The following is a 26,616-nucleotide window of genomic DNA, read 5'->3' as shown; positions in this document are numbered from 1 at the left end:
ACACGTGGTCTTTTCTGAACTCTCTCAGATTGTATAGGTATAGAGGTAATTGGCCATAGTACTGCCAGCCCCGATAGGTGTGGAGGGAGGGGGAAATGAGGTTCACACTATCAGACAGGTTACAGACCCCCCTCATACTGCTTACAAGAGTTGCCTTGGCCTTTTAGAAAATCCAGGCAAAGTGAGCAGGAAACTCTAGTGTGCTGTCCTTCCTAGTCATCACTAGTATTCATGCTGATAATAGTGATATATTATGATAAACATGGGCATTGGGACTGGATTCCTCTCTCAATAGTGATACTGAATGTTGATGAACATGGACAATAATGTAGAATCTCACAAATATTTTTTTTCATTACCATAGACTAGTGGTTCTCAACCAGTCTGCATCACACATCTAACTACTGTATTGCAGAATTTCTGAAAAGTCATATATGAAAACAATTCCGAATAATTCTCTTTGATTAAATGGCAAGAACCATACAGCATTCTGAATACAATAGAATGGAAAAGTATCCCATCAAAAGTGGTGGATTCCAAAAGTAATACAGAAATGGCGACGGAAAATATAGAAATTGTGATTGAGAAGGTACAGAGAAGGGTGACCAAAATGCTAAGGGGAATGGAACAGCTCCCCTATGAGGAAAGACTAAAGAGGTTAGGACTTTTCAGCTTGGAGAAGAGACGGTTGAGGGGGGATATGATAGAGGTGTTTAAAATCATGAGAGGTCTAGAACGGGTAGATGTGAATTGGTTATTTAGTCTTTCAGATAATAGAAAGACTAGAGGGCACTCCATGAAGTTAGCATGTGGCACATTTAAAATTAATCGGAGAAAGTTCTTCTTCACTCAACGCACAATTAAACTCTGGCATTTGTTGCCAGAGGACGTGGTTAGTTCAGTTAGTATAGCTGTGTTTAAAAAAGGATTGGATAAGTTCTTGGAGGAGAAGTCCATTACCTGCTATTAAGTTGACTTAGAAAATAGCCACTGCTATTACTAGCACACGGTAACATGAAATAGTCTTAGTTTTTGGGTACTCGCCAGGTTCTTATGGCCTGGATTGGCCACTGTTGGAAACAGGATGCTGGGCTTGATGGACCCTTGGTCTGACCTAGCATGGCATGTTCTTATGTTCTAAACATGAAATATGACAGCAGATATGGACCCTGTCCAATTTATTTCCTGGTGCACACCACACACCAGTTGAACTCTGGCTTTCCCTTCACAACTAGAAATCATCAGTGCTTATCTCATACTTTGTTGAATTCCATTACTGTTTTTGTCTCCACTGCAAGGCTATTCTATGTATTCATCAATTTTTCTCCAAAGAAATTTTTCTGATGTTACTCTGGATTCTACTCCCTTTGAACCTTGTATCATGTCCTCTTGTTCTATCACCGTTTCTGCTGAAAAAAAGGTATGCCCCTTGCAAATTTGTTAGACCTCTGAGGTGTTTGAATGTCTTTACCATAAACCCCCATCTCTCCTCTCTTCTTGGGTATAAATATTTAGGTCCTTAAGTGCAGGCCCTGAATTATTTGCATATCCATTTTCTGGTACACATCTATTCTGTCTATATTCTTTTGGAGAAACAGCCTTCAGAATTGAATACAATACTCCAGGTGAGGTGAACAAAATATGTGATAATCCATGAACTGATGAAGACAGCATTCTAACATGCAAAGGTTAATAAAACATGAGGGACAGATAAAATTCATCCAAGGGTTCTATGGAAAATTAAAGGGCTGCACAATTGCTATAATTATTTGAAGGACTTAATTACAACAGAGGAAGCAACCAAGATGTCTCCTAGTTGTAAAAATGGACAAAAATCAGAGTTAAGAGGATAAGAGTGGCAGCTACCAAGAAGGAAAGGGTCTAGGAGTAATTATCTCAGATGACATGAAGGTTGATAGAAAAAAAAAGCAGCAGGGAAAGCTATTAGTATGTGTAGTTATGTAAGGAGAAATTACCAACCAGGAAAAAAAATGTAACACTATCCTTGTAAGGTCACTAGAGAGATCTTCACCTCAAGTACTGTGCTTAATTCTGGAAACCATATCTTTACAAAGAAATTAATAGGATGTAAGCAATTCTAAGAAGGGCTATCAAAATAGTATAGTACTTGCAATACAAACCCTACAAAGCCAGGGTTAGGAGGAATAGCCTAGTGGTTAGAGCAGTGGACTTATGAACCAGGAGACCAGGGTTTGAGTCCTGCTGTCGCTCCTTGTGACCTTGGGCAAGTCACTTTACCTACAATTGCCTCAGGTACAAAAATTTAGATTGTAAGCCCTCTGGGGATAGAGAAATACCTACAGTACCTGAATGTAAACAGATGTGATATCCCAATTGAGATCGAATGTCGGTATATAAAATAAAAAATAATAAAAATATTCGGAAGACAGAATAGAAAAGCATAAGATAAAAACATGCACATATTAAATATTTCTTCACTGGAAGAGTGATAGATGCCTAAAACAGCCTACCAGCAGAGGTAGTAGTAACCAAAAGCAGTACAGAATTTAGCCAAATACACCTGTCCTAAAGTTATCTGGCTAACTTCAGAATATCTGGGGATATTCAGTGGGTGGTTGTGCCACTGGATTAGTTAGCCGGATGTCCTGTATATTCAGAGCCACACACAGCTGAATATGGATTCCCTACATGCAACGAAAACAATAGGTCAAAAAAAAAGGGAAGACAATTCAAAAAAAAAAAAAAAAGGAGACAAATGAAGCTGAGGTGCATAGAGCAGTGGTACGGCTATATGAAATTCCCAAGAAGAGGCGACAAGGTTGACCACTGTGAAACTGCCGTAAGGCTTTGGTACTTTCCCATGATATAACTTTCTAGTATTGTTTGCAAGCTGAACTGGCTATACTTTCCAGCTAAAGAGATAAAGGCAGCAGCACCTGTATGAGGACCCAGCTGGGAGACATCCTTTGCTAGTCTAATATAGACAGAGGAAACTATGCCAACATCTGCTATGTTATGGCAGCTAATGTTTCATAGTAGTGTGCATTAAACAGTGGATGGAATCAAAAGACAGATTTCCTCCATTATTTTTATGATGTCCCAGTCAAAAAAGATAAGGAATATGGAGTTCTGTTTTTGCACCCAATTATCAGATGGATTTCCAGGCAAAGTTAGAAGAATTTTAAAGATAATGAAAGATCAGGTAGCATAGCCAATGTAAAGTAGAGTTAGATGTACTGCAATACAAGCTAGCCAGGCTTTGAAAGACATCTTTCTCCTCCCCCATCTCAACACTTAGACACATCAACTATGTTCTGCCTGATGCCTCCATGATGTGACAAGTCAGTAATGCTCTATACTATGTTCCTCCAAGACAAGACACGAGCCACCTAATCTGTGAACAATGATCTCTCCATAATTTGGCAAACAGCACCAGTGCTAAACATAATTCTCTTCTTCCCCTATTGTACTTGGGGAGGGTAATTTTAAAAACATTGTGCCCAAGCTCTTTTCCTACCTGCCTACCTGCACCGCTGAGGCCTGCCGACTGCAGAGGCCTGCAAAACTGAGGCCCGCCGATACTCCACACGGCTGGCATAGACCCATCGGGGTCAGGAGCCACCACGACCGCTACCGAGGACCGCCCCCGAAGACCGCCCCCACCGCGACGTCATGACTCAGCGACCCAACAGCCCTTTAAGAGACCGGCTGTCCTACTAAGCAAGCCCTTTTCCTGCCTGCACCGCCGAGGCCTGCCAATGCTCCACGCGGCCGGCGTAGACCCATCAGGGTCAGAAGCCACCGCGCCTGCTACCGAGGACCGCCCCCCCGTGACGTCACGACTCAGCGACCTGATGGCCCTTTAAGAGACCAGCCTTCCTACCAGGCGTCGCGCAAGCCCCTTAGCGCCGACCCTTATCACCCTTGAAACCACTCAACCGCACTACCTCCCTCTCTCCTTCCTTTAAATACCCCCTGTTTACGTTTAGCATCCTCTTATCCTCCCCTGACGACTTCTGGGCCCCCCAGCCTCCAAGACCAACCTCCGCCTCACCCAATTCTGCTTTGTACATTACACCCCTCACTCATCGACCCTTGCTTCCACCTTTCAAGTCCCCTGCCCCTTCATTATACACCCACATTGGACATCCATCCTATACACACACACACTCACCCTAACAACTAAGCATGCTAGGACGCCCAATCCCCACAATCAAACACTACTCTACCAAGCTTAACTTACCTCACTTAACCCATCACACATCTCACCACAGATTCTTATTACCTATCATGCTATCCCCTCTCACTTAATTCCTTGGCCTCACCGCTTTCTCCATCATTCTCAACTCTCAATCCATTGTCAAAAAAAACCCTATACTCAATGACATCCTCCTGGATGACAAACCTGACATTTGTGCCATAACCGAGACCTGGCTCAAAGAAACAGACACAATACTATTAAACCAACTCCCCCCACACACACATATGACATCTTTTCCATACCAAGATCTTAAAAAAAAAAAAAAAAAAAGAGGCGGAGGTCTCCTACTTGCAACCAAAAAGAATTCAAACTCATATCCCAAACTGTCAACACTGCACCTAAATTTGAAATAGGTTTTTCAAATCTCCACAACTACAATTATGTTTAGTCTACACCCCGGTCTCCTCGATAAAAGCACCTCGCCCCTCATCGAATACATAGCCCAGAATATAGCAATGGACACTCCCGCTATTATCCTCGGTGATTTCAATCTCCACGTAGACTCCCTTCCACTTTCACCCACATGTGAAGCCCTTCTGATCTCACTCAACGCTATGGGCTTCAAGCAAATAATAACAAGCCCGACACACAAAGCAGATCATTCACTAGATTTAATCTTCATAAACTCTGAAATCCTCTCTGATCTCCCCTCATACTCCCCTGTCCCTTGGTCTGACCACTCCCTCATTAGAGCAAACCTATCAATAAAACACACCCCTACTCCCCCACGCACAAAAAATAATACCATCCACTTCAGAAAGCCCTGTACCCGAGATGACTTAATCACAGCCTTCACCAATGATCTTGATAAACTTGACCTAACTGATGCCGAATCCGCACTCTCATCCTGGAATCATCTCACTAGCAACATTGCTGACAAAATCTGCCCGTTACGCACTAAAGAACTAAACCCTTCCCTCAACACAAAAAACCTTGGTACACTCCAGAATTTAAAAAGCTGAAAAGAGACTTAAGAAGCCAAGAAAAGAAATGGTGCAAAAATCCCACTCCCACACAACTTGCAAAATTCAGATCCGCCCTACATACCTACCGAGAGACCATCCTCAAAACCAAGCGAGACTTCTAAGCTCTAAGAACCCACAACTCAACCCCAAAGCCCTTTTCACATACGTCTCAGAACTTACTAAAACCTCTCCCACACCCATACCGGACGATGAAGCCAAAATAAAATGCGAAGGCCTCGCACAATTCTTCCACGACAAAATCTCTAAACTCCTGACACATTTTCCGCCTGACACCGTTCTCACCCATGCCCTTCCAAAAAACCCATATGCTACCCTAAATTCCTTTGAGATCACTGCCTCCACTGAAAATGAAAACCTCATCTCACCCATCTGACAATTCCTATTAAATCCCTCCTAACCATCCCTAACAATTTCTCAACCCATAGCCAACATCATCAACCTTTCACTCTCCCTTAGAAACGCTCCGACCTCACTAAAACAAGCAATAGTCAAACCCATACTAAAGAAACCTAAACTGGGCCCTACAGAACTGGCCAACGTACCCTTCCTAGCAAAAGTCCTGGAAAAAGTAGTAAATCTACAACTGTCTGACTATCTAGAAAAACATGAATTTCTCCTCCCTTCGCAATTTGGCTTCCGTAAGTTCTTCAATACAGACACCCTCCTGATCTCCCTCACAGATTCCTTCCTCAAAGGACTGGATAAAGGCCAATACTATATCCTCGCACTCCTAGATATATCCTCTGCCTTTGACACCATTAGCCACAACATCCTACTTGACCGGCTCACGGAAATCGGCATTTCAGGAACTCCTCTTCGCTGGTTCGAGTCCTTCCTAAATAACAGATACTACAAAGTCAGAATAGGTAATAGTGAATCCAAAGCAATTGACATTTCACGCAATTCACATTTCACGAGGCATACCACAAGGCTCTGCATTGTCCTCTACACTTTTCAACATATACCTACTGCCCCTCTGCCACCTTCTCTCGGAGCTTGGTCTTACGCACGTCATATATGCTGATGACGTACAAATCCTTATTCCTATCACAGACTCCTTACACAATGCCCTTAAAACCTGGGAAACTCAAAAATAGACTATTACAACTCCCTCCTTCTAGGCCTTCCCAAAAGTACTATCGCCCCACTACAAATGTTGCAGAATGCCACTGCCCGTATCCTCACCAACACTCGCAAAAACAATCACATTTCCCCTGTTCTCAAAGAATTACACTGGCACCCAATCTCATCCAGAATTCGATACAAGACCCTCTCACTCATACATAAAACCGTACACAACGAAAGCATGCATTGGCTTAATGACTCCCTACATTTCCACACTTCCAATAGACCCATGAGATATCACTACAGGGCAACCCTAAACATACCCTCTCCCAACCTCGCTCATCTCACCACCACGTAAGAGCGGGCACTATCCATTGCAGGGCCCACAATCTGGAATTCTATGCCAACGGACCTATGCCAAGAACACTGCCCACAAAATTTTTAAAAAAATAAAAACCAAAAACTGAAAACCTGGTTATTCAAACAGGCATTTTCATGATACTCTCATTTACTCACTCCCGTTCCCCTCTAATTCCACTTCTCCCCAACTTGCCACACAACCTCTTCCCATTGCCACCAATTCATTTTCCCGCTCCCCCTCCACATTTCATAATCCTCTCCTTCTACTTGCCATGTAAATATTTTAAGTTAACACTTATTCTTCACACAGTTCATCATATATTATTTAGAACATAAGAACATGCCATACTGGGTCAGACCAAGGGTCCATCAAGCTCAGCATCCTGTTTCCAACAGTCGCCAACCAGGCCATAAGAACCTGGCAAGTACCCAAAAACTAAGACTATTTCATGTTACCACTGCTAGTAATAGCAGTGGCTATTTTCTAAGTCAACTTAATTAATAAGGTAATGGGCTTCTCCTCCAAGAACTTATCCAATCCTTTTTTAAACACAGCTATACTAACTGCACTAACCACATCTTCTGGCAACAAATTCCAGAGTTTAATTGTGCGTTGAGTGAAAGAACTTTCTCCGATTAGTTTTAAATGTGCCACATGCTAACTTCATGGAGTGCCCCCTAGTCTTTCTATTATCCGAAAGAATAAAAAACCAACTCACATCTACCCGTTCTAGACCTCTCATGATTTAAACACCTTTATCATATCCCCCCTCAGCCGTCTCTTCTCCAAGCTGAAAAGTCCTAACCTCTAGTCTTTCCTCATAGGGGAGCTGTTCCATTCCCTTTAATCATTTTGGTTGCCCTTCTCTGTACCTTCTCCATTGCAATTATATCTTTTTTGAGATGCGGCGACCAGAATTGTACACAGTATTCAAGGTGCGGTCTCACCATGGAGCAATACAGAGATATTATGACATTTTCCGTTTTCTTCACCATTCCCTTTCTAATAATTCCCAACATTCTGTTTGCTTTTTTGACTGCCGCAGCACACTGAACAGACGATTTCAATGTGTTATCCATTATGACGCCTAGATCTCTTTCTTGGGTGGTAGCACCTAATATGGAACCTAACATTGTGTATCAGTTCAATATTAGTTATTTTACTATGGTTATTTTTAAAAACAGTTCTCTGTAAAGTGCTCAAGTTGCTTTATTTGTTGTATGTAAACCGATGTGATGTGCCAACGAATGTCGGTATAGAAAAACTTTAAATAAATAAAATAAATAAATAAATACGTTATACCAATTTTCAAAGTTGACTTGCATATACAAGTCTACTTTGAAAGTTATCCCACCAAATCTACCCCACACAAGTTACATTTGCTATTTGGTGCATACAAAATTTTCCTGAAATTTAAATGCATGCCGTCAAATTTTAGAAAGCATGCACGCAAATCCAAATGCCTTCATTCACTTTGAGTAAGACATGACATATGCATAAGTTTACCTGCATACCGGGCAGGCAACTTTGTAAAGGTCACTTCTGCACATAAAATACAGTTTCATGTCCAGAAATCCCTTTGAAAATGACCTCCATATTGTCCAGCGGTATTCTGGTTGTTACTGTTTATGGACTTCACTTACCTGTGTATAACACCAGCTCTCTGCCACCGGGCCACTCGACATTTCTGCCGGTGGCGGTGGACTTGGCACCCTTGACATCGCCAGTTTGAAGCATAAACAAGATTCCACAGTGCAGAAAAAAATGCTGTGTATTCTTTGCCCTAAAAGAGCCAAGATTAACAGTAAGTCACAATCCAGGCCTAGAACATCCAAGATTAACAGCAGTTTAAGCTACCCCTTCCTCTGAGAAGAAAAACTGGAATAATGGCAAATCATGATCCTCCCTCTCCCTTGATTGACACACAATTAAATTGAAGTTTAATGGCATTTTATACACTGCCCAACATAAATCACAGCAATTTAGACTGATCATAAAAAACTCCAACATACAAATGGCCTCTGATCTTTCAGGATTAACTTTAAAACTTAACATTTACCCAGCCATTCCGAAATTTGATTAAGAGTGATTACATTTCCCTCTCTCTTCAGCCAGATTGCAATTAAAATAAACCAAGACCACTTAAATAAAACAACTATACCCAAATCTTGGATCTGGATAGCCAATGGTGCCAAATATATATTGAATAAAAAGAGATGATAAAATTGAACTCTGTAGCACACCACAAGTTATTTCTCTAGTCTCTGATATTTTGAGCCTTAATTGACTCTGGATGACCAATTCATTATAAATTACTTGAACCAGGCCAGGGCAATCCCCTAGACTTTTTTTTTTTAAATCATTTTCTTTTTATTGGCAAACAGTTATAAAAGTTCAAGGTTATAAAACAATACTAATATATTTAAAGGTGTCACATAGGTACATGACCATCATAACAATAGATGGACAGCCCCAAAGTCCACAGTATCCTGAAACATCTCAAGATTATACCTGTAGTTACCACCTGTTTCCACTCCCTCTTCTCCCTCCCTCAGAATCCAAAAGCAAGTTGGGTAGTTTCTAATAACTTCACATCACGAAGCATGAGTATTTATAAGTCTCGGATAAAGGTCTCCTCTCCGTGTACTTAACCATTAGGAATACGATTTCTGCACTTTTTTCAAATTTTGTCACATAATCTGGAGGGCCATAAGTTTCCTCATACAGAAAACTCTCTCCATGTGGTAACAAATAGAGGAGAGTGTGGATGCGGCAGCTCTATGCCACCAATAAGCCAATTCAAACTTGGCAGCAATAACCGGCATAGATTATCCAACAGATAGAAAATCAGGTATAATGCGGAATAAAACCTTGGTGTCCTTAATAACTGTGGTCCCCGTCATCTCAGCAAATAATTGAACCACTTTATCCCTCATGATGCTCACCACTGGGCATTCCTACCAAAGATGGTAGAAAGAGCCTATACAACCACACTCCTGCCAGCACCCTACATCCACTAGAGGTTAGATTCTATGCAAGCATTCCGGTGTAGGTACCATCTATAAAGCACCTTGTATCATTCTTCATTATATGTGAGGATACCAAATGTTGTTTGTGGCCAGGAAACATTGTCTCCACATCTCCCCATCAAGAAACCCTCTCAAGTCCTTCACCCTTGCCCTTATATGAGCTGACTTCGACTTTAAATCCACATTTAGCAATGCATAGATTTTTGAGATGGATCTCCTTATCAGCCTGGTCACAAAATCCTTTGAACATCATTCGACCTTTCCTAAGCTCTATTCCAATTTTTATTTGGCTGATATAATGTGGAAGTTGGACACATGAAAAAACGTATTTCTGTCCATCAGCAGGTATCACTGTTGTAATTCATCAAAAGAAACCATCCCCTGCCCACTAAGAACTTGCTACAACCTGGTCACTCCCAATTATTCAAACATGTGCATGCCGTCATCTCATTACCCGGGTAGAAGCCTTTATTATATAGGAACGTGGTACGACAGTAGCACGTTCTCTTCCCCACCAGCACTGGTCTCCACTTTCTCTCCATACTTCAAAGGTCAGCCATCAAAAAGGTGAAAGACCAGTTAAGTCAGGTCTCTCCCCCCCCCAACCACATGCATGTCTAGAGAGATAGTATCCACTATGTTTTGTTCCAGCTTCACCCATGACTTGGCCTCCCCAGCTCTATGCCAGTCTATCAACACTCAACTGCACAGCCACATAGTACCAGGTCACATTAGGTACTCCCAGTCATCCCAGCAATTTATTCTGAAATAAGATCCCTGGCTACTTTGGGGGTCTGCATTTCCAAAAGAAGCTGAAGTTCTTTTGTCAGGCTTTCAAATGTTGGTTGGAAACAGCAGTTGGAAGTGTCTGAAATATCATATTCTAGGAAGGACATTCATTTTAGTAATTGCAACCCTCCCCATCCAAGGCATCTCTAGTCTGTCCCATCTATCCAAATTCCTATAGATATTTTTAAGCAGTGACCCATAATTTAGTTGATATAAATTACTCACATTTGGCCCTAAGTGTACCCCTAAATATTTGACCCAATCTTTAGTTATCCAATAGGGTAAATGGCTCTTCATATGCACAATCCGGTCCAGTGATGCAGAGATATTCAGTATCTCAGATTTGTCTTCTTTCACTTTAAATATCCCCTCAACTCTTACGTCTGCCAACCTTTGAATAAGTAGATCATGATCATACATATCAAAAGCAGCACTCATACCAATGGCAACAATAAGGGCTGTTTTACCTTTATCTACATTAAGCCCAATTTCATTTGCTAATGCTGCCAAGGTTTTCTCTGGATTACATCCTTGTCAGAAACCAAACTGCCTCGGGAGTAGAACATTTGTTTTCTTCAAGAAATTCTCAAAATTTTAACACCACAGCTTTTCCAATAACTTTCATTATGAAAGGTAGGTTAGAAAAAGGCTGATGATAATCTCCTTATGGTCTAGAGAGTCTCTTTCTTTTAAAGAAACAAGGGACAGTCCTAGACTCTTTCAAAGATGGTGAGATGCAGCCTAGAGTAAGTAAGACTGGCATTAATCATGACAAACATTTTTCCAAACCCAGCTCCTGTTTTTTTTCCCCTAGAAAGTTCAATAGGATTAGGGTTTAATAATGATGTACTGGTACCCATAGTACTCAATGTTTTCTGAATTCCTATTTCCAGAACTACATTAAATGCCGACAACTTGCTACTACCCCCAGAAACTTCAGAGAGGATGCCTCACTGCTCTGGATTTCTATTTGAAGTCCAAGAGCAGGTGAGGAAGGAAAAACTTCTATATTAATAGTCTCTATTTTCTCCTCAAAAAAACATGGCAAGCTGTTCAGTTTCTTTTGAAACAAAAGGATGAATTAAATAGACATCTAGATCTATTTTTCTGCTACTCTCAAATTCCTGTCCAAAAACTATTTTGACCCTCTTAAATTTCAAGTCTATATACCTTAATGTGCTTTTGACAAAGGGCTCTTTCATCTGACAAGATTTTTTATTCCAGTCACTTTCAAAATGTTTAACTTGTCTTCTCATTAAGGATGATTTAATCTTCCACATCTACTCTCCATCCTTGAGCAATACAAATGAGTTGCAATGATCTACTACTGACAAGCAAAAACAAGCTAATTATATGCAACTCTCAGCTTGGGAATCCTCCCAGTGTGTAGCTGAGCTTACCCTGCTTGACCACAGAAAAAGCAAAGATGTTTATCTATGACAGGTATTCTCTGTAGATAGCAGGATAAATCAGAAAGCATAGCTTGCTATTCAGTCTGAGGAGTCTCAAGCAGTGAGCAACTGCCTACAAACATCTGCAAATGCAGAGAGACCATCTCGATCTTTCTGAGAACTTTCCTCTTGGCATTGTCGATGACCGCACCCCTTTTGCGTAGCTAATTTATCCTACTTTTTTAAAGAACACCCCGTTACACGTAAGAAAGTTTGCTTACTATAAACTGTGTTTTTTCCATAGATAGCTGGATGAATTAGCCATGATCTGTGGTGATGTCTGAACGGACTCATCTCGCCAAGCCAGTAGAGCTTTGAGTTCTACTGAGCAAGTGTGGGATTCCCGCGCCACGTGTTGCCTTAGAAACCTCTTCAATCCATTTCAAACTAACTAGCTGCAAGATAAACTATCCAGAGAGGAAGAGGATTACGTGATGTGATAGCCGGGAAGGAGCGTTTCTTCCTAGCTCCTGACCCGCTATCCGCGGGAAATAGCAGCGTGTTTTGGACTGGATTTTTGGGCTGGCTGCCTCGGGGAACACAGTTTATATCCGCGGCTCGAGTTCACAGTAAAACAGCGATTTCAAGGGAGACAAAGAGTGATAAAAGAGAGAGAAAAACTGAAGACCCAAAACCAAGATGGCAACCGCGCTGGAGAGCGAGTCACCTCCCCCTCTCTGCTGCTTACCATCGTGGACATTAAAGCTGCTATACGTGAGGCCCTAGATGAGAAATGGGCAGTGATCACAACCCAGCTGGGGGAGGTACGGGACTCCCTGGCCGCCATACCTCCAAGGCTAGATCTGGTGGAGGAGAGGGTCTTAGAGCTTGAGGATGCCGCGTGTGCTGGAAAAACCAAGATGGCTGACCGAGACAAGGTAATGCAGGCTCTGCAAACGAAAGTGGATGATTTAGAAAATCAAGCCCGGCATGATAACTTGCGATTCCTGGGTTTCCCCGAGCATATCGACGAGAAGACGCTGTGCACCCTTTTAGAGTCCTGGCTCCCCGATGTCCTTAATCTCCCACACCTACAAAGCAAGTTGGTAACTGAGTGGGCTCATCGATTGGGGGGGCGAACACAAAACTCGGGGCACCCGTGGCTGATAATAGCCAAAATCCTCAACTCTGCACACAAGGCAGAGATTTGGAGGGCCTCGCGCTCAAGAACAGAGCTGACCTACCAGTCGCATTCAATCAGGATTTTCCAAGATTTTTTGGCCTCGGTGTCGGAGGCGCGACGGGGGTTTTCCTCCATATGTTCGTCGCTGCACAACCGGGGTATCAAATTTGCCTTAATTTATCCTGCACATCTCCGGATTTGGCATGTTGATAAAGTGCAAAACTTTGACTCCGTGGAGCTCGTGAAGGCTTTTATGGATGCAATTGGTTCGGGTAGCTGAAACCTGTTCCCTCAGTGCAATTCACTTGGCTGTGAGACTTGTAGCCTTCCTGTCTCTAACTATATGTTGGATCATGACTGGCCATGGGGCTGCTTCCCTTGCGGAGCCAGACTGGTACATTCACAATTTTTGGGTTGATGGTTCACCTGTTTTTGTTTTCATCAGTTCTTAACCCTGGTTTGCAATGAAATACGTTTGGTTCAATATGGGACCTTTTCCCGTTCTTCTCTCTATATTCAGAAGTCTGGAGTTACTATTACTCCCCTGGGAGCCTGGATTATAAAACTGTGATATACATTTGGAATGCAGTAAGCTCTATCTTTTAGTAACACACCTATACAGGCCTGGATGTTTGCTATTCCGTATTTTGTTCTATTAGTACAGCTGCCATTGCAGATGGGGCTCGCGGGGTTTCACCATCTGGTATTCCTGTGCTTGGACATCATATGATCCAGAGGAGGCAGTCCGGGAACAAGACCTGTGTACTATTATATGGACAACTCCAAGACTTCCGAATATCTGTGATCGTAACTTGTCTCTGTGTTTAAGGGGTGACGGATAGGATGTGCTATTCTCCTCTTAACTTGAATATTGGTAGGATAGGAGATGTCCTTTTGTGGATTACAAACTAGTTAAAAGGTACAGGAAAGAGTAGGATTAAATGGTCTGTTTTCACAGCGGAAAAAGGTAAACAGTGGAGTGCCTCAGGTATCTGTACTTGGACCGTTGCTTTTTAATATATTTATAATTGATCTGGAAAAGGGTATGATGAGTGAGGTGATCAAAATTATTCAGCATAGTTAAATCATAAGTGGATTGTGAAATTGCAGGAGGACTTTGTGAGACTGCAAGATTGAGCGCCCATATGGAAAATGAAATATAACGTGGATAAGTGCAATGTGATACACATAGGGAAAAATAACCCATGCTGTAGCTACACGATGTTAGGTTCCATTTTAGGAGTTACCACCAGGAAAAAAGTCTTGGCATCATAGTTGACATTACATTGAAATTGTCAGCTCACTGCTGTAGCGGTCAAAAAAAGCAAACAAATGTTAGGAATTATTAGGAAGGGAATGGCAAATAAAACAGAGGATGTCATAATGCCTCTGTATTGCTCAATGGTTAGACTGCACCTTGAATACTGTGTGCAATTCTGGTCGATGCATGATAGATGGCATGCAACAGTTCCCCTATATCGAAAGGCTAAAGAGGTTAGTGCCGTTCAGTCTGGAGAAGAGATGGCTGAGGGAGGATATGATAGGGGTCTATAAAATTATGAAAGGACTTGGAATGGGTAAATGTGAAACATATTTACTCTTCAGATAATACAAGGACTAGGAGGCACTCCATGAAGTCAGTAGGTAGCTCTCACACAATTAAGCTCTGGAAATCGATGCTGGAGGATGTGATTAAGGCAGTTAGTGTAGCTGGGTTTAAAATGGTTTGGATAGATTCCTGGAGAAGTCCATAAACTGCTATTAATCAATAGGAAATAGCCATTGTTTGTTGTCAGCATTAGTAGCATGGGGTCTATTTAAGGTTAAAGTACTTGCCAGGTACTTGTGAAGACAGGATACTGGGCTTGATAGACTTTTGGTCTGACCCAGTATGGCATCTCTCATATTCTTAGGGGATAAATAGGTCGAGTATCACACCCTCCCTTGTGGGTTCCATTACTATTTGAGCAGAGCCCCTTGAAGAGCATCCACTATTTCTCTACTTCTTGTAGATTCTGCAGAAGGGATACTCCATTCTACACCTGATAGATTAAAATCTTCAATGAGTAACACTTCTTTTTTCCCACTTTTTGGAGGTCTTCGATCGGATCTCTGTCCAGCAGTTCTGACTGAATCAGAGGCCTGTAAACTACACCGATGTAAATGGAAGCACCATCTTTTCTTTTTTTTTTAGCACGTAATGCTTCTTCCCTACTCCACATCCCTTGCATTTCAATTGCTTGGATTTTTTTTTTTTTTTTAAACAAAGTGCTACTCCCTCCCCTTTCCTGTCCTCTCTATCTTTCCTTAAGTTATAGTCTGGGATGGCTGTATCCCAATCATGTGACTCCATGAAAGAGATCATCAGTGGGCAATCCCACAACTTGAAAAGTTTGTTCGCAATGGACTGTTTGATTGACCATTTGCATGAAAGAAAAACCCTACTGAGATGATCCGCCAAGGTGTTTGACACTCCTGGAAGATAGATGGCTTGAAGAATTTCCTGATGGTCTATTGCCATTGCCAGATCTGAAGAGTCTCCTGACAGAGCATCCAGGATCCTGTGCTGCCTTATTCAAGTCTCACTTGAATCCTCTTTGAAGAGGATTGTATCCTGTTTAAATATCTTGAAAGAAAGGTTATTTAAAAACAATTTACTGTTGAATGTTTCAAAAACCAAAATTCTGCACCTGGTCAGATTTCCTGACCCTAATTTGCCAAAATTTTTAACACTAGATAATCAACAAATACCAACTGTTACAGAAGCCAGAAATTTAGGATTAATTTTGGATTTGACCTTATCATTGAAGCCACAAATATATAAAGTTATAAAAAATATCTTACTTTAAGTTTTATTTACTTCGGGGATTACAGCCATTCCTAAACCAGACAGATTTAAGAATGATTATACAGTCTATAGTATTATCTCCCCTAGACTACTATAATTCTCTATATCTAGGACTTCCACAAAAATCGTTGAGAGCCCTACAGTTAATACAGAATTCAGCTGCTAGGGTCATTACAGGGGTTAGACTTAGGGAGCATATTACTCCATCACTGATTAGTTTACACTTCCTACTGATTAAGTGGAGGATTATCTTTAAGATCATTCTACTTGTATTTAAGGGTATCAATGAGTTAGCCCCTTCTAGTCTTAATGCAGCATTAATACTGTACCATCCTTCTCAGTGTTTGAGATCTTAGTCTCAACATGTTTTGACTGTTCCTTCTCTGAAAAGTATCCAACTTAATGAGATCAGAAAGAAGCTTTTTTATGTTCAGGGTCCAGTATTATGGAACTCCATTCCCCTTGACTTAAGAGGAAGTATCGCTATTGAAGTTCAGAAAGCACCTTAAAACTTTGTTTACTCAGGCATACTCTGATACATAGCTACAGGAACATCAAATTAGTTGAGAAAAAAGTTTGGGGTTTAGTCTAATTTAACTGAGTAATTTTTTATAGTTTGGTTAGTTTAAATGTTATTTTAGTTATTAATTTTTATTGCTATGTTTTTTGATTATTATTTTATGTTCTGTCTGATGAGTAAATTATGAATGTACTTATGTTAAACCGCATAGAAATTCTGATATGTGGTACATCATTTCTTAAAAAATAAATTAAATAAATTTGTTCACATAAAACAGTGTGACTATTTTAATCAATATACTCTTGCCTTGGAGCAAGTGTGCAAAGAGCATGAGTGCATTTTTGATAGCTCTCAGTTCAAGAAGGTTGATTTGGAGAAAACTCTCTTGTAGAGCCTCGATACCAGAGTCAGATAGGACTTGGTGTGAGTATCCCAGCCCATAGTGGTGGCATCAGTCACTACAGTCACTTGATAGAGAAGAGGTCGAAGTAGTGCTGCTTCCCTGAGTACGTGGGTGTGACGGGGTCTATATACCAGCCCGTGGAGGTAGGTCAAAACCCCAGAAACAAACTCCCTGGAAACAAAAACCCAGGGAAGGGGGAAGAAAAACCAGGCAACACAAAGTCAAAGAGTCATGCTGGTTCCTTCCCACTGTAGCATCAGATAAACCAGAGACCCAGGTGTGGGAAAAGGAGGGTGGAGACCCAGGAACCAATCCCTGGCTACCAGGGGAGGAGTCTCCATCCTATAAAAAGGAGCCAAAGCCAGAGCAGTCTCAGTCTCCTTCCGGGGACTGAGGAGGACGGATTGGGATCTTGCTACCTGTTGCTTTGGAGGACTGTGTTACTGGAAGCTGCCTCTGCAGATGAAAGAAGGACAGCAACCATTGTGCCAGGGAAAGTGAGCGTGCAGATTCAAAACCTTCCCTTTGTTTTTTTTTCCCTTTTTGCGGACAACCCATTGCTAAAACTGCCAAGCGGGTGGAGTTATCTCTCTAGGGAAAAACTGCGAGAACCCAGAGGTACAAGGGAGGTGGCAGTTAGGCCCATAGGGCCAGACTTAAGTTTCTTGGGGACTTATTTTTGGATAATTTTGTTGTCGGGACTATTTTTTTTTTTTTGATGCAGAAGACTAGAATATAAAGACTGAGCTTCAATGTCAGAAGCCAAGCTCAGCATCTGCTGGCTGGGCCTGGTGGCTCAACCAGGGAGCGTGCCTGCCTCCCAGCTAGCCACTGCAGGTTTAAGTCCCACCAGAGAACCAGTGGAGAAATTTATAATTGAATGCCTTTGGACTTTTGATGTGCCTGGGAGTGTTCCTAGACAGGTAACCAGTCTGGGAAAAAGAGCAGTGGAGTCCATCAGCCGGACAACGGCTGACAGTGGGATTGTAGCCACCAATTGATCTCCAGTTTCATTTCTAGTGAATGCTTACTACAGTGTTTAGTGCTTTCAATAGCTAGTCCCATTGGTTTCATAAACTCCACTGAAGGCAGCAGATGTGCAAGCGCATCATCGGAACCACATGCATTGCTGCTGGCGAGCCGATGAAAATGGCGTCAACAGCCAGAGAGAAGTTTACATATTGGCAACATGTATAGATTAAAAAGGGTGGCTGATAGTGTGGACCCTTGTGGAACACCTGTTTCTAGCGGCACGTGTTTCGAAACTGAATTCCCTATTTTAACACTATACGTACAATTACTAAGATATGATTTCAACCAATTAAAATGATTTTCTGCAATACCTATTTCCAGTAACCTATGGAGTAAGATTTAATGATCAGTTGTATCAAAGGCAGCGGTGAAATCCAAACAATACTAAAAAATACTTTTGACCTGAATCCATTCCTCTAAGGATTGTGTTAGATAACGATAAAGGAAGTGTTTCAGTACTAAGAGATGGACAAATTGTGAGGGTAAAGGATGTTTCTGTCTCAATGAATTCTATAGTTGCTTTTGAACTACTTTCTCTATCAATTTTGATAAAACCGGAAGATTGGAAATTGGCCTAAAATTCTTAGGTTAATATCCAGACTTTTATTCTTCAAATTGGTTTAATAGCATTCTTTAGAATATCTGGTAATGTCCCTTCTTCTAATGATAAATGTACTGTCTTTGCAATAACATTAGAATCATTTTACTCCCTTTCATTTACTCCCGCTTTGTAAACTCCTCTCCGAGCTCAAATTAACACATTACGTGTGGAGTTCACGTGATGTGGTGAACGGGATCGGACGCATCTGATCTCGCTCCGGACGCCAGGCTCCCCTCCGCCTCCATCCACTGGCAACAATCTTCTGCGGTACCCTTTTCTGCTCAAGACGGACTTAGCCTATGTCGATTACCTCGTTTATGTCCAAAACGCCGTCCCCCATGCCTCCTAAGCTGGCAAAACGTGATAAAGAAAAAGGCAAGGGGCCGGATCCCAAGATGGCGCCCGGAACGGCTGTGCCGATGCAGGAGAGCGAAGACAGGTAACTGTGCCGCTTTCGCTTACGGTGACTGAAATTAAAGAAGCAGTCTTAGCGGCTTTGGACTGCAAATTGACGGGCATTTTTCAGACCAGATTGGGGCCCTGAGAGAGGTGTGATCACGGATTATGCGCCACGACTCAATCAAATCGAGACCGCACGTCCTCCTTGGAAGACGAAGTCACGGGCCTGCGTGGCAGGTGGCTACTTTTGATAAAATGCTACAAGAGCAGATTGCTAAGACTGATGACCTTGAGAATAGGGCCCGCAGGTCTAATATTCGATGCCTAGGAATACCGGAAAGCGTAGAGGAACACCTGCTTAGGCTTCATCTTATAAAATGGCTGCCAGAGGCTTTTGGGCCCTGCCGGAATTGGAGGGCTGTCTAGAAATCGAGCGGGCCGCCATCGGATGGGAGCCAAGGGTCAAGACCAGTCACGGCCGCGAGTGGTCATTATGAAATACTCAATTTCCATCACAAGCAACTACTGATGCAAGCAGCTAGGAAATGTGGTACTGTGCAATTCCAGGGAGCAAATGTTCGGCTTGCACCCGGACTACTCGGGCGAGAGTGGCTGCAATGAGGAGAGCCTTTGCCCCTGTTTTGCGGAAAGTTAATTGACAAGAACTTACGGTTTATCATGCAGTTTCCAGCTAAGCTTCGCGTTAATTATGAAGGCAAATGGCAATCGTATGAAACTGTGGCAGAGGCTACGAAGTTCTTGGACTCCCTGAATTCTAGCCCTTAAGTATTAATACCGCATGGAAGGCTATATAGTTAAAATGGAGGGGGAGGGGGAGCTCTGGAAGGTCCGAGCACTCATGATTGACTCCACTACCAGGCTTATTTGTCTGGACGGGTTACTAGTTGTTGGGGTTATGGGACCGGGGGATGGGGGGGGGGGGGGGGGGAGGGCACTGGTGTTATTGGGATTATGTATGCTTTTGAATTTTCATTTTCCTTTCTTACTGGTATTCTCTTTGTGTGATGAACACCTTTGTTGGCTGGACACAGCTCTTTACTAGGGAGGGTGAGTTAGGCTGGGAGCTTGCTCTTCCGTTTTTATTCATCCTGTGTTATGGCTCACACCATACCTTGGCCGTTATGGGTAGTAAATGCAGGATAATTTCATGGAATGTTAATGGGTTGGTACCCCTATTAAAAGAAAGAAAGTTTTCCAACATTTAAAGCGTTTAAAGGTTGGTATCCGCCTGCTTACAAGAAACACACTTAACTGCCCTTGAAGTAATAAACTTTGCAGGGACTGGGTTGCTGCTTGCTTTTCTCGGAAGCTAAGGGGAAAGAAGGGAGGCGTCGCGGTACTTATCAATAAGAATATCCCCTTTACACTTATCCAGGAAATTAAGGATCCGGAGGGACGGTTTTTAAATAGTTATAGGAACTCTAGCAGGGAACAACGGTAACTATTGGCACTATATATGCTCCCAATACTCCGGACCCAGCCTTTGTTAATAAGGTAACTAATATCTTACTAACTAGCTTCTCAGGGCGAGCTCCTTTTGGTGGGAGACTTTAATAGTGTTTTTTCAGGCTGGCGTGGATAAATCTTACATTCCAAAAAGCTTCAAGGACTCCGCGGACTCTGGGGTTCGCCAATTCTGTAAACGTCTGGGGCTGTTAGATGTTTTGGCGCCTCTTAAATCCAGAAAATAAAGTTTATACACATATCTCTAGGGCGCACTATACCTTGTCAAGAATAGACTACATTTTACTGTCCAAACCCTTGTTGGACAAGGTGGACACAGCAGATATTGAATCTATTGTGATAGCTGATCATGCCCCAGTGTGGGTGGACCTCTGGCTAGCTGCTCCCAGGACAGGACAGAGGACGTGGCGCTTCCCCTGGATCTTTACATGCAGATAAGGATTTTCAGTTGTAATCTCCGGACAAAGTGGGATGAGTATGCTCAGAATAATGAGCTAGCATGTAGTAGACCCCACTCTATACTGGGAAACGAGCAAGGTAGTGTTAAGAGGGGGAGGTTATAGCCTATTCTATTGCGCAGAGGAAAAAAATTAAACGCACTCCATTTTGCAGCTTGATTCCCAGCTCCACACAGCCCAGAGAGTGTTAGCTAACTCTCCGTCCCAGGTGCATAAAGATGCCTATAAACGCTTGCCTCACTGCCTTAAATTCCCACCTTCATCTTCGGGCGCAAAAGTCACTTAAAGCCTCTGAAAATTTTTTCTTTCAGTATGGGAATAAATCTAGTAAATTACTAGCACGGATGGTAGCCATTAAAATCGCCGTAAAACCTTTATTGGGGGGCCTAAAAACCCACCTTGGCCATCATGTTACCTCTACTAAAGAGATCTGTACAGTTTTGCGTGATTTTTATGAAAGACTTTACAGTGAGGACAGAGCAGGGGGTTCGGCAGAAAGAAGAGGCATTCTTTCAAGATATAAGATGGCCTCAGGGTCCCAGAGGACAAGAGGGATTTTCTTTGCAGACCTATTACTGAAGGGGAGATACGGGGTGTTATTAAAACAGGTAAAAACCATAAGTCCCCAGGTCCGATGGGTTACCTTAGAATATTATAAAAATTCTGAGTGCTTCGTTGGCGGGGCCTTTAGCAGCCTTTTTCAACCATGCTTGTGATATTAACCAATTTCCCCCTTCGTTTAACAAAGCATTTATTACTGTTTTGCCCAAACCAGGGAAGGATTCCACTTTAGCCTCCTCTTACCCGCCCCATATCTTTGTTAAATTGCGACTTAAAATTATATGCAAGGATTTTGGCACAAAGAATGAATTCTGTCTTGCCCTCTATTATTTCACAGTACCAGGCAGGGTTTGTGGGGGGCCGAAATGCAGGGGGCCCATGTTATTCGCCTACTCTCTGCCATAGAAACATCGCATTCCCTTGGTCTTGAATCCCATGGCGGTAGGGTTTGACTCAGAAAAAGCCTTTGATAGAGTTTCCTGGGATTATATGTTTTCTGTCCTGCGGCGTTTTGGGTTTCCCAATAAGATTATACAGGCCATTTCTATTCTATATCATCAACCAATGTCTCATATTGTAGCTAATGACACTATATCGGAAGCCTTCGGTATTGCACGTGGGGTACGGCAGGGATGCCCGCTATCCCCGATTCTATATATTCTTACCCTTGACCCCCTGTTAAGGAAATTGGCTGAATCCTCTATTATTCAGGGTCTCCATTACAAGAATGGGAATTTCAAAGTAGCGGCCTTTGCGGACGATATGTTGGTTTTTCTTTGTGACCCTGCTGCCTCCTTACCACATGTCCTCCATTTACAGGCTGTGTTTGGGACATTTTCCGGGTTAAAAATCAATGTGGAAAAATCAGAGGCTTTGGATATACTGGGGACTTTGCACTCGACGTGGCCGGGTACCTTCCCCTTGAGGTGGGTGGGCACCTCTCTAAAGTATCTGGGTATCCACATCCCTGCCTTACCTAGTAAGCTTTATGGGTTAAATGTCACCCCTCTGAAGCAGAAATTGCTTACCCATCTCGCGGCGTGGAGGGACTTACCCTTGTCACTATCTGGAAAAATTTTGCTATTAAAAATGATGGAAATCTCAAAATGGTTGTATCTTTTTCATATGTTGCCGCTATGGCTTAGGAAACAGGATGTGCGAGATGTTAACAAAGGACTTCAGCAATATCTATGGAATGGTAAAAAGGCCCGCCATTCCCTTAAAGACTCTATGCAACCCAAAGGACAGGGAGGCCTCAATTGCCCGGATTTGGAGCGCTATAATCAAGCATGTTTATTACGTCATGTAAGGGACTGGGTCTGTGGCACGGCTTTTTATTCTCCAATGGACCACTACACAGCTTGGCTCTCTCCACACGCTCCTGGGGCTACTCTACACCTATCGGACTCCTCCCTTCCAAAATTAATAACTACCAGTGTGGTGGTACGGCCCCTGCGTCAAGTGTGGAGGCGGCTGTGTCGGCAATTTAAACTTACTCCGGGAGTGACCACTTGCTTACCCATTCGTGGCTGTCAAACATTCCAGCCCGGAATGTCGCAAATGATCTTCAAGTTGTGGTCAATTAAAGGTTTACAGTGTATGTACCAACTCCTGGAGTCGGAAGCAGATCGCTATCGGCTGTGCAGTTTTCAAGACCTCATGGACCGTTTTTCTGTCCCTCATTCTGATCTGTATGGATATTTACAACTTCGGCATTTTATGTTGGAGGAGCAAAAGGCAAATCCGACCTTTTTTCAGGGCCACAAGGTCCGTGATTTTTTGATTGGTGAGGACGGGAAAAGAATGTCTGCCTCACAATATTACTCGGCACTGGCGATACTGACTTTAGCACCAACCTTGGAGAGCGTTACTGCAAAATGGAATAAGGTTTTGCCACAGGCTGTCTCCTCGCGGGACCTTCAGGCATGCTTTACACATATCTCTCGAACTGTGGTGAATGTCACGCTACGGGACCAGACGTACAAGTTTCTACACCAAGCTTTCTACTCTCAATGTCATGCTTATTATATGGGACTTACGTCAGATATACACTGTACTCGATGTGCCGCCTCACACCCGGATTTCTATCATTGTTTTTGGTCATGCCCAACTTTACAGGTTTTCTGGGGGTATTTGCAGTCTTTAGTTCATTCAATGTGGCAACTTGATCTTCCTCTAGACCCTCGACTTTGGCTCCTTGGCATGAGGGAGCTGGCGGACACCGAACTTACTGGCCTCCAACAGGGCTTATTCCAAAAGATTATTCTTATTGCGCGGGCAGCGGTTTTGGCGCAATGGACTCAGCACACGCCTGTTTACATTCCAGTCTGGAAAACTAAATTTCACAACCTCATGCATATGGAACTCTTAACTGCCAAACACAGTTCTAGTGAGAAATACCAAAAAATCCAATTATTATGGAAGGACTATGTGAAACTTCTGCCAGTGGAGGAATCTGGAGTCATATCATGATGTGTATTATTACTTTTGTATTCTGTCCCCTGTTTTTTGACTTCTACACGTTACACTAACTATACTAGTTAAGTATATGGCTCTTCGTAACCTCTGCTGATAATGTTCTGTTTCTTAGCTTATACACCAGTGCTCTGCCCGGGGGAAAAAGGGGGGGGGGGGAGGTGGGGAGGGTATCTCTGTAGTTTATTATTGTTAAAAAAAAAACCGGTTTACAGTTTGGTTTCTTTGTGCGATTACCTAACTGGGGTCCTGTGTTTCATAGCTGACTTCCAGATCAGACTCCTGGTTTTGTGTTTCATTGCACTATGGCTCTTCTTGATGTTGTTGTCGCACTCTTAGCACTTTGTGTGTTTTCAGATGCTCTTTTACCTACTGTACTCCAATAAAAATATTTACACAAAAAAACACATTACGTGTATGCAGACGACGTCCAAATCTCCTACTGATAATAGATTCTCTGGACAGTACTTTACGTCGTTGGAACACCTATCTATGCTCCATTAATAACCTCCTTTCAAATCTTAACCTGATTCTCAACACAAACAAGACCGAATTCCTCTTAATCACACAGGATGGTAACTTTTCTCTAAACAACCTACCCCCTACAACGCTCCCAACCACCTCTCCCAAAGTCAGAAACCTAGGGGTAGTCATGGACACTCAATTGAGCTTCACAGGCTTAACACAATAAAGGAGTGCTACTTCAAACTTCAAGTATTAAAAAGACTAAGACCCCTCCTTCATTTTCAAGATTTCAGGTCTGTCTTACAAGCGATCCTTTTTTCAAAAATCGATTACTGCAATGCTCTTCTTCAAGGCCTTCCAGACAACTCCATTAAACCTCTCCAGTTGCTTCAGAATGCAACTGCAAGGATACTCACAAAGTCTAACAAAAGGGACCACATAACACCGATCCTTAAGAAGCTCCATTGGCTCCCAGTCAAATTCAGAATCCTCTACAAGCTTTTAGTAATCACCCACAAAGCCATTCTTAACATCTCTCTGCTGGACCTATCGACCCCCCTGCAACTTCATACTTCAACCCGTCCTCTGTGGGGCCCTGAGAGAGAACGGAAGGGAGTGAATGCAGCCGTCCTGGTAAGGAACACAGAGACTGTATTAAAACCTGCAGAACTTTTCTCCGTCTGCGGAGAGAGAACGGAGCTGTGCTAATTGAAGCCAGCTGATTCTGTGCTCCTGACGTCATCAGCCAGGGACCGGGTCTACAAAACCCGAGGAGCGTCGGTGATCAGAGGGGCCCTGAGAGAGAACGGAAGGGAGTGAATGCAGCCGTCCTGGTAAGGAACACAGAGACTGTATTAAAACCTGCAGAACTTTTCTCCGTCTGCGGAGAGAGAACGGAGCTGTGCTAATTGAAGCCAGCTGATTCTGTGCTCCTGACGTCATCAGCCAGGGACCGGGTCTACAAAACCCGAGGAACGCCGGCGCGCGGCTTAGACCGGCTTTGACCGCGAGGACCGCGGCCGGCCGGATAAAGTCTTTGGAAACTTCCTCCCTGAAGTCCTCAACTTATGGGTCGAAAAAGGAAGGCGCGTTTTGTCACCTCATCGCCAACAACTGTAAGAACTGGTCCCATGGACGCACATGTTAATCGGCAGGGAATGCCACAAATGGACTGTACGCGAGGCACTGTTGATGCCTCTTTAAGTCCAGGCAATCAACCGACCCCTCCGCAACCCTCAGCAAACACAGGAGAAGATCAGCGAGCTGAGAAGGCGCCAGGAAATGTGAGTGCAAAAGAGTTGCATTTTCCATTGACTGTTGCCGATCCAGTAGATAGCCCTGCAATACAATCTGCAGGGGCAGAAGAAGGTAATATAATAATTACCTTAGATTGGGCACAGATTGATTCTGTAGACCCGGCTAATGTGACTATGGGGGATTTGTGGAGGGTTTTGACAAAATTAGACTCTAATCTAGTACAAGTTAACAACTCATTATCCTCTCTAGTTAATGTTAACAGGTTGTCAATATTGGAACAAGGTAAAAGAATAAATGATGTAGAGTTAACTCTGAAAACTGTTGAAAAGAAAGTACAGAATATCCAAGAGAGAGAATGTTTGAATATTACTGACTGTAATTCTTTACATGCTGAAATTGAAAATATAGAGAATTTAATGAGGATTAAAAATTTAAGATTTGTACAATTCCCAATTACTAGGTTGTTATCGCCAGTTGAAATGTTTTCTAAATTTTTGAAAGAAAATCTAGCATATGGAGATAAGGATATACCAGTGATATCAAAGATTTATTATTTTCCTATACGCCCTAGTGACAACAATGGGCAGATAGAGGATAAAAGTATAGGGGTATCCACTTTTTTAGAGGAGTCTACAGATATTATAAATAAAAGGGCAACATTATTTGTATCTTTTTCTTTAGAGAAGGATAAAGATATAGTTCTGGGAAAATTCTTTAAGAATAAGGATTTACCATTCTGTGGCCAAAATGTTTATGTATTTCCGGATGTGTCTAGACCTACGCAATTGCGTAGAAGACACTTCCTTATGTTAAAGAGTAAGACCCTGGAAATTGGAGCCACTTTTTATTTAAAATTTCCATCAAAATGTTTCGTCAATTACCAGGGTAAGAAATTTTCCTTTAATGAGCCCCTTCACCTGGAAAATTTCTTGAGGGATAAAACCAGTCTAGGTTTGATGCCTAATTTGTCAGAAGTATCGGTTGTACAAGAATAAATAGAAATCACTCCCTTTATAGTTATTATTGATTGTATTATTATGGTTAGGCAGGTACCCCCACATTATA

At 42.5% G+C, this 26,616-nt stretch overlaps 1 long non-coding RNA gene across 2 annotated transcripts in view; it reads right to left on the bottom strand.

Moving 5' to 3' along the window:
• Positions 1-4,303: 4,303 nt before the first annotated feature.
• The window catches only part of LOC115082335, a 78,364-nt gene continuing 56,051 nt past the window's right edge, over positions 4,304-26,616 (bottom strand). For both annotated transcript variants that reach the window (XR_003854141.1, XR_003854140.1), the window contains exons 5-7: positions 8,299-8,438; positions 6,682-6,684; positions 4,304-4,313 (exon numbers count right to left, since the gene is read on the bottom strand). This is a non-coding gene — a long non-coding RNA (uncharacterized LOC115082335). The remainder of the gene's footprint in view (positions 4,314-6,681; positions 6,685-8,298; positions 8,439-26,616) is intronic.

The sequence above is a fragment of the Rhinatrema bivittatum genome, unplaced genomic scaffold (genome assembly GCF_901001135.1).
Source record: "Rhinatrema bivittatum unplaced genomic scaffold, aRhiBiv1.1, whole genome shotgun sequence".
Lineage (NCBI taxonomy): Eukaryota > Metazoa > Chordata > Amphibia > Gymnophiona > Rhinatrematidae > Rhinatrema > Rhinatrema bivittatum.
This window is presented reverse-complemented; position numbering and strand designations above follow the sequence as displayed.